Here is an 8,416-nt window from a genome sequence, read left to right as displayed (position 1 = left end):
AGGTAATTAATATTGACAATGTGCTTTGAATTTTAGGTGGAGTAAGGTTTAATTCTGTGTCTTAAAATATAAATCTAATGCTAATAAGTGTGGAGACTACTGGGTTCTTAATTAAATGTCAAAACCAAATTATGATTTTCTCTGGCATGATTCAGAGTTTTTGCGCACTATGATTTAAATTCATTATGACAACAAGGCTGTGGACTGTCGTTGTTTTAATTTTTTCTTTTATATGACTTGTTCGCATTTCCAAGGAGCTAGAGTCTTGGCCTCCACCTAAAAGTGTTACTCGTTGTTCTAATTTTTTTAACACGTTGTTAGTTGAGTGGGACTTTTTCTTCCTATGGAAATGATGGAAGTTCTATTATAAAAAAGAAGAAGAGGGAAGTTCTTAATTTACTCAGTAATTAAAAAAAATAATTTACCTGAAGCATTGACACTACTACAAGAAATCTGGTCATTTAAGCATGAAGATTTAAGATGTTTGGATTTGTGTGAATGCGAAAAATGTTTTCAAAAGATTTAGTCAAACAGTCATAAATAGAGAAGAAAAAAGTTAAAATATATATTCAGTCTTTTAATTTTATGTAAGGTTTCGGGGTTGGTCATTCAATTTAAAAAGTATACTTTTAGTCCTTTAATTCTAAAATTATTAATCTTAAATGATATTTTTTTTTATAACAATCATGATTGTTTGAATATTAAACTTAATATGTTAGCATTAATAATGTTTATCAGCATTCAGGAGGTTAATATCATCATTTTTTATTAGGGTTAAATGACTAAAAGTTTATTTTTAAAGTTATTGACCAAAATGAAATTTTATGTAAACTTAAAAGATTAAAAGTTTACTATAACCTAGGAAAAATTAGGAAAAACTCCCATTAAAATTTTCATTCACAAAGAGGATTTGACAATTTTTTTTACATAAAAATACTGATATTTTGTAAATTTTATATACACACAGTATCGTTACTTTAATTTAGGTCATAATGACAATAAATTTTTCAATGATATCCAATTTTCTCAATAAAAATAAGGTAGATCCAAAACTTTAATAATATTATTATAGTATAATAGTAATGATATTTCCAATGTCATGTTCAATCTTTTCTAGTAAAGGCACAGGCGAAGGGGACATAGATAGAGAGCTGATAGTAATTAATGTACAATAATCAATAATGAGCAGACCCCATGGACTCATAATTTCAACGCAAGACAAAAACTCACACAAAGCAGGCTCAGGGCAAGAGTACTGCGGTTATTTTGAAATTAAAAAAAAAACTGTTTAAATCAAATTCAAACGTTCACTATTATAACATGTTATATTAAAATCCTGATAAAAAAAGGGGGTGAAATAAGAACGGAATATAAGAACAATATATTAAACTTAAGTTAAATATGGAAAATTATAATGTTAATTTGGGTATTGATATTACAGAGATGCGTATTTGGTGGGGGACAGTGAAGTTAAGGAGGGGATACTGTGGGGATGAGGCCACGGGGAAACATTATGGGGAGGCATCAAAATTAGGTGTAGGGAATAGGAGTCTAAAGCTATGGTTGTTAGTTCAGATGATGTAGTAATAATTCCCTCGGCCAACAATTTGAAGTGACTATTGCGAAAATATACCGACAATGAAATCACAGGCCACATCATAAAGCCCATTTGGTGCAAAAGGAGAGAGAGCCTGAGATCAAAATAGTGACGAAAGAAGTGGCGTCGCCCGGACTCGAACCGGAGACCTTCAGTGTGTTAGACTGACGTGATAACCAACTACAACCACGACACCTCGCTGGTGGCATGGGAATATTCAAGCAACCTTTTATTATCTTTTCACCAGTCTCAAAGTCAAGACATACTGCTTCTGTGTGTTGTACTCCTCCAGTTCTTAATATAGGACCCAATTTTTGAATTAATTTTGGTTCTAAATATAAGACCCATTTCTATATTTATCAGTTTTCTCTAAATTACCCCTATGAATACTTCTTCAACCATAACCAAGTAGAAGAGGGAGAGGGATATTAAGAAAGATGATTATGGTGTTTTAGGAAAAATGTGTTACTTTTCTTATAATTAACTAATTTACCTAACTTCCTTAATCTAATCAAATTAGTAAATGGGTCTTATATTAAGGACCAAAAGAGTATTAAGGGTTAAGAATTTCGATGTTGATTTTAGAGCAAAAAATCTCTTTAGTTTGCTATTGTATGTAGTACTCCCGTCTCACCTGCATTAGTTATAAATGTTTTTTTTTTCTAGGCGAATATATTGATCATTAGAAGTAATCCTATTTAAGATCCTGTTGAGTACTAAATGTGAGTACCTCTCCCAATGAAAATTTGAATCTTGATTCATCATGTTATAAGAAATTGGTTTTTTTTTTTTGGGGCTAATCTCAACTCATGGTGGCTGTATTAGTTACAAATGTTGATTTAATAGCGTGCGTGTACACAAAATTTTTTCCAACTTGAAGCCCATGCTGCTGCAACCCAAAAGCTTTGCATCCTTCCTCGAAAATATTAGACATGCTGACCATTGATGCAAGCCCACTAGAATGATGCAAAGCTGCGTTGGATCCCATTGTTAATGGGCTTTCAATTATGCTACAACTGATCTTCCAATTTTCAACCCTTCACCTTTGAAATGCATCCAAACTATAGCGCAAGCCCTCATTCAAGTTAAAATTAGTCTAATTTTTTCATTTCGTTTTGTTATCTCTGTAAAATTTCAAGTTCAGAAATTTAAATTAAAAAAATGATTTTAACCAAAAGATACTATTATTAAGATAAATTGCAAGAATGTATATGTTTTTTTTTTAACAAGGTAAATTTATACATTAAATCTTATCTGAGAGAATATTTTTATAAGTGATGATGGCGAGATACCTGCAATACTTCAAAGTCTAGAGAGGTTTATTATTAAAAGTTGAATGGGTTATGTGTACAAGATTTTAAGTTGAAGGGAGTTTTGTATAATTTAAAAGTAAAAAAGAATTTGTTTCTTGCCTTTTTTAAATTTTAATTTTAAACATTTTAAAAAAAGACTATAAAAAAATAAAACATATAAAATCCGGTTTTGTGTATTTTATGTACTGTAGTCTTCAAGTTTTATTTACGACAATATTCAATTTCTAATTCAAACTCGACAATTACTTTGCAAATCAACCCTGAGTATTTTTTTTTTAAACTTTTTAGTCAAAATGATAAATTTATCATTTATCCGAATATTGCAATTTTATTTGTTGGACATTCCGAGAAAGGGAGAGTAACTTTCGGGGTAGCGTGCCTAAGTTTCAAAATAAAGACTTGTAACAATAAGAATGTAGAAATTATTCTCCATATCTTTTCTCTTCCTCTCTTTCAAATAAAAAATAAATAGGATGAAATTAAAAAATAATCATTAACAACCTTCAAGTGTTTATATTTGAAATCAATTTTTTCTCCTGCAAGTCATTTAATAGGAATCAGAGTGGTACTCACACATTATACACGAATCTACTTAGAGGAGGTAGTTTGAAAAAAAAAAAAATTATATGAGAAAAAAATGTTGAAGTCTTATATCCTTATATTCATATAATTTAGAATTAAAACAAACTTCCTAATAATGAACTTATACATTTGGGAGGGGAGCAAGTATTACTTTTAAACATTAATATATTCTTGCAATCACACAATTTTATTCAATTTGGTGCATAAGTTGATGCTTTGAAATTTGAATTTACTCATGTATTATGATAATGTCAACATTTTTTCTTTTAGAAAAATTTATTCATACTTTTGGGATCCCACAAATTTAGAGTGGAAGAGCTTATAAGCCTCCTACGCCCCCCACATCCATACGAGGGGTTTCCCAGTTGCGGCTAAAATACCAAAGATTTTGACGCTATGAAATGGGAATTAGGAAGGGTAATTATTTTGTACTTTTCTTTTCGTACACGTTGCAAGAAAATGTCTCTGATTTTCGTGTGGTGTTGCTTGCTTGCTTCCATGTACTTTCGACGACATTTGATCACGCATTGCATTACTGCACCACGCGGTTTTGCTTCCATTTTGACTCGAAAGTCTCTCTGCCCGTCTTCTTCCTTCGTTACTGCATTCCCAGGCTTTCAACCTAGCTACTTAACTTCCCACAAGACAAACACACCTCACTACATCGGATCCTGTCATTCACACGATGACGGAGGCTGTGATTGAGGTTGCACTTGAGACTTTGAGGTCACTCATTCAGAAGGAGCTCGGTTTGTTTCTGGGAGACGGCTTTCAAGCGTACTCACTGCAGTCAAGGCTGTGCTCGAAGATGCTGAGGAGAAGCAACTCACCAACAAATCTCTCAACGATTGACTGCGCAAGCTTCGAGATGCGGCTTACTTGCTGGATGACATCTTGGATGAGTGTTCCACGCATACCCTTTCCTTGCAATACCAAGACAAGGTACAAACCTCTTGCTTGTGCTCTTTCAATCCCACTCATGTCAAGTTCCGTTACAAAATTGCCAAGAAATTGAAAGACATCAGTCAAAGACTTGATCAAATTGCTGAGGAAAGACTGAGGTTTCATTTACGCGAGACGGTTCATGAGAGGAGGAATGAAATCATGGAATGGCAGCAAACTACCTCAATCATTACTCAACCCCAATTCTACGGAAGAGAAGCGGACAAGGCGAAAATTGTGGACTTTTTGGTTCGTGATGCTTCTAATTTGGAGGACCTATCAGTCTATCCAATTATTGGTATTGGCGGTCTCGGGAAAACTACCATTGCCCAGCACGTCTTCCATGATGAGAGGGTAGTTAGTCATTTCGAGCAAAGAATCTGGGTATGTGTTTCTGAAGTTTTCAGTTTGAAAAGGCTGTCAAAAGCTATAATAGAGGCAGCTACTGGGCATGCTTGTGCAGATTTAGATCTAGAACCATTACAAAGACAGCTCCAGAGGTGCTTGGCAGAGAAAAGATATTGCTTGTCCTGGATGACGTGTGGAATGAGAACCGGGAGAAATGGGATAAGTTGAAATCCGTTTTGGCTTGTGGATCGAAGGGTGCTTCGATTCTGATCACTACCCGTCTTACAACAGTTGCACGCATTACAGGAACAGTGTCGCCTCATCAGTTATCACTGCTATCAGAAAATTATTGTTGGAAGTTGTTCAGACAGCGAGCTTTGGATCGGAGGAGGAGGAACGTGAAGAGCTTATAACTATAGGGAGGGATATAGTAAGGAAATGCAACGGAGTTCCACTTGCTGCTAAAACTTTAGGAAGTCTTCTGCGTTTCCAAAGTAATGAAAAAGAGTGGCTCCGCATTAAGGAAAGTGAGATTTGGAATTTACCACAGGAAGAGGATTCTGTCCTGCCTGCTTTAAGATTAAGTTATTTGAATTTACCGGCAAAATTAAGACGGTGTTTTTGCCACCTTGCAGTGTTTCCCAAAGATCGAAGGATGAGTACGAAACAAGTAATAGGACTTTGGATGGCTAATGGGTTCCTTTCAACGAATGGAGGGTTGAAGTGGAAGATGATGGTGACTTGGTTTTTTTTTTTTTTTTATATGACTTGTTCACATTTCAAAGGAGCTAGAGTCTTAGCCTCCACCTAAAAGTGTTATTCGCTGTTCTAATTTTTTTAACACGTAATTAGTTGGAGTAGACTTTTTCTTCCTACGGAAATGATGGAAGTTCTATTATTTAAAAAAAAAGAAGAGGGAAGTTCTTAATTTACTCAATTACTCAGTAATTAAAAAAAAAAATAATTTACCTGAAGCATTGATACTACTACAAGAAATCTGGTCATTTAAGCATGAAGATTTAAGATGCTTGGATTTGTGTGAATGCGAAAAATGTTTTCAAAAGATTTAGTCAAACAGTCATAAAAATAGGGAAAAAAATGTTAAAATATATATTCGGTCCTTTAATTTTATGTAAGGTTTCAGTTTAATCTTCAACTTTAAAAAGTATACTTTAAGTCCTTTAATCTTAAAATTGTTAATCTTAAATGATAGCTTTTTATAACAATCATGATTGTTTTGAATATTAAACTTAATATGTTAGCATTCAGTAATGTTTTATTAGCATTCAAGAGTTTAATATCATCATTTTTTATTAACAGTTTTAGGATTAAATGACTAAAAGTTTATTTTTTAAAGTTATATGACCAAAATGAAATTTTGTATAAACTTAAATGATTAAAAGTTTATTATAACCTAGGAAAAATTAGGGAAAACTCCCCATTAAAATTTTCATTCACAAAGAGGATTTGACCATTTTTTTACATAAAAATACTGATATTTTGTAAATTTTATATACACACAGTATCGTTACTTTAATTTAGGTCATAATGACCAGTAAATTTTTCAATGATATCCAATTTTCTCAATAAAAATAAGGTAGATCCAAAACTTTAATAATATTATTATAGTATAATAGTAATGATATTTCCAATGTCATGTTCAATCTTTTCTAGTAAAGGCACAGGCGAAGGGGACATAGATAAAGAGCTGATAGTAATTTAATGTACAATAATCAATAATGAGCAGACCCCATGGACTCATAATTTCAACGCAAGACAAAAACCTCACACAAAGCAGGCTCAGGGCAAGACTACTACGTGCTTATTTTGTAATCAAATATAAACCATTTAAATCAAATTCAAACGTTCAAGATTTATAAGATGTTATGTTAAAAATCTTGATTAAAAAAAAAGGGATGAAATAAGAATGGAATATAAGGACAATATAATAAAAATTAAATTAAATATGAAAAATTATAATGTTAATTTGGGTATTGATATTATAGAGATGCATATTTGGTAGGGGACAGTGAAGTAAAGGGATATTGTGGGGATGAGGCCACAGGAAAACATTATATTGAGGCATCAAAATTAGGTGTATGGGAGTTTAAACTTTATAGTTATGGTTGTTAGTTCAGATGATGTGGTAATAATTCCCTCAGCCAACAGTTTGAAGTGACTATTTCGGATATACACCGACAATGAAATCACAGGCCACATCATAAAGCCCAGTTGGTCCAAAAAGGACACAGCGAGCCGAAGATCAGAGCAGAAATGAAAGAAGTGGCGTCGCCCGGATTCGAACCGGAGACCTTCAAAGTGTTAGACTGACGTGATAACCAACTACACCACGACACCCAGCGGGTGGGAAGGGTTTCTAATGTCTTTTTTTGTCTCTCCGGTTCTGTTGTACTGTATCAACGGTTAAGAATTTGGATGTTGATTTTAGAGCACATACTAAAAATCTCTTCTGTTTGCTATTGTACGTAGCACTCCTGTCTCACTTGCATTAGTTATAAATGAATTTTTTTTTCTAGGCAAATATATTGATCCAATTGAAGTAATCCAATTCAATATACTGTTGAGTATTAAATATAAATATCTCTCCCACCCAAAATTCAAATATTGGTCTGTCAAGTTACAATAAACTAGTCTTTTCTGCTAACCTTAATTTTCTGTTGATTGTATTAGTTACAAATGCTGATTTTGTCGGATACACACAAAGTTTTTTTCCCCAGCTTGAAGCCCATACTGCTGCAACCGAAAAGTTTTGCATCCTTCCTCAAAAACATTAGACTTGTTGACCATTGATGCGAGCCCACTGGAATGATGCAAAGCTAAGTTGGATCCCATTGTTAATGGGCTTTCAGTTGTGCTACCACTGAGCTTCTAATTTACAACCCTTCGCCTTTGAACCAAACTGCACCGAACGCCCTCAGTCTAGTTTTTTTTTTTTTTGAGCAAAAGCCCTCGTTCTAGTTAAACTAATTTTTTTATTATTTCGTTTTGTTATCTCCGTAAAATTTAAGTAAAGGTAAATTTATACATTAAATTTTATCTGAGAGAATATTTTTATATAACTTAAAGTCGCAGAAATAAAATTTAAGAGGGTATATAATGGATGATGGTGAGATATCTGCAATACTTCAAAGTCTAGAGAGGTTAATTATTAAAAGTTGAATGGGTTATGTGTGCAAGATTTCAAGTTGAGGGGACTTTTGTATAATTTAATAATAAAAAAGAATTTCTTTCTTGTCTTTTTTAAAATTTTAATTTCCAACATTTAAAAAAAGACAATATAAAAAAAAATCAAACATATAAAATCCGGTTTTGCGCTTTATCCACTGTAGTCTCCACGTTTTATTTACGAGAATAAAAGATTTTTTTTGGGCAAGAGAATAAAAGATCAACCAAGTTATTTTACGATGCTTCCCCGCTAATAAACTCAATACAATCCTCATCAGGGGATATTCAATTTCTAATTCGAACTCGACAATTGCTTTGCAAATCAACCCCAAGTATTTTTTAGTCAAAATGATAAATTTATTATTTATTTGAATATTGCAATTTTCTTTGTTGGACATTCGGAGAAAGGAAGATTAACTTTCGGGGTGGCGTGCCTAAGTTTCAAAAT

General features: G+C 32.9%; 2 non-coding genes and 1 pseudogene across 2 annotated transcripts; 1 reads left to right on the top strand and 2 right to left on the bottom strand.

Annotated features, from left to right (window-relative positions):
- Window positions 1-1,718: 1,718 nt before the first annotated feature.
- TRNAV-AAC (transfer RNA valine (anticodon AAC)) lies at window positions 1,719-1,793 on the bottom strand. The gene has a single exon. It is a non-coding gene; the product is annotated as a tRNA-Val (tRNA).
- Window positions 1,794-4,177: 2,384 nt separating this feature from the next.
- LOC114713865 (putative disease resistance protein RGA3) lies at window positions 4,178-5,643 on the top strand (annotated as a pseudogene).
- Window positions 5,644-7,066: 1,423 nt separating this feature from the next.
- TRNAV-AAC (transfer RNA valine (anticodon AAC)) lies at window positions 7,067-7,140 on the bottom strand. Its single transcript has one exon. It is a non-coding gene; the product is annotated as a tRNA-Val (tRNA).
- Window positions 7,141-8,416: the final 1,276 nt, after the last annotated feature.

This window comes from Neltuma alba, unplaced genomic scaffold (genome assembly GCF_004799145.2).
Source record: "Neltuma alba isolate B1F8T4 unplaced genomic scaffold, ASM479914v2 tig00011477_pilon, whole genome shotgun sequence".
NCBI lineage: Eukaryota > Viridiplantae > Streptophyta > Magnoliopsida > Fabales > Fabaceae > Neltuma > Neltuma alba.
Note: the sequence above shows the minus strand (reverse complement) of the source record. Positions and strands in the feature narration are given on the sequence as shown.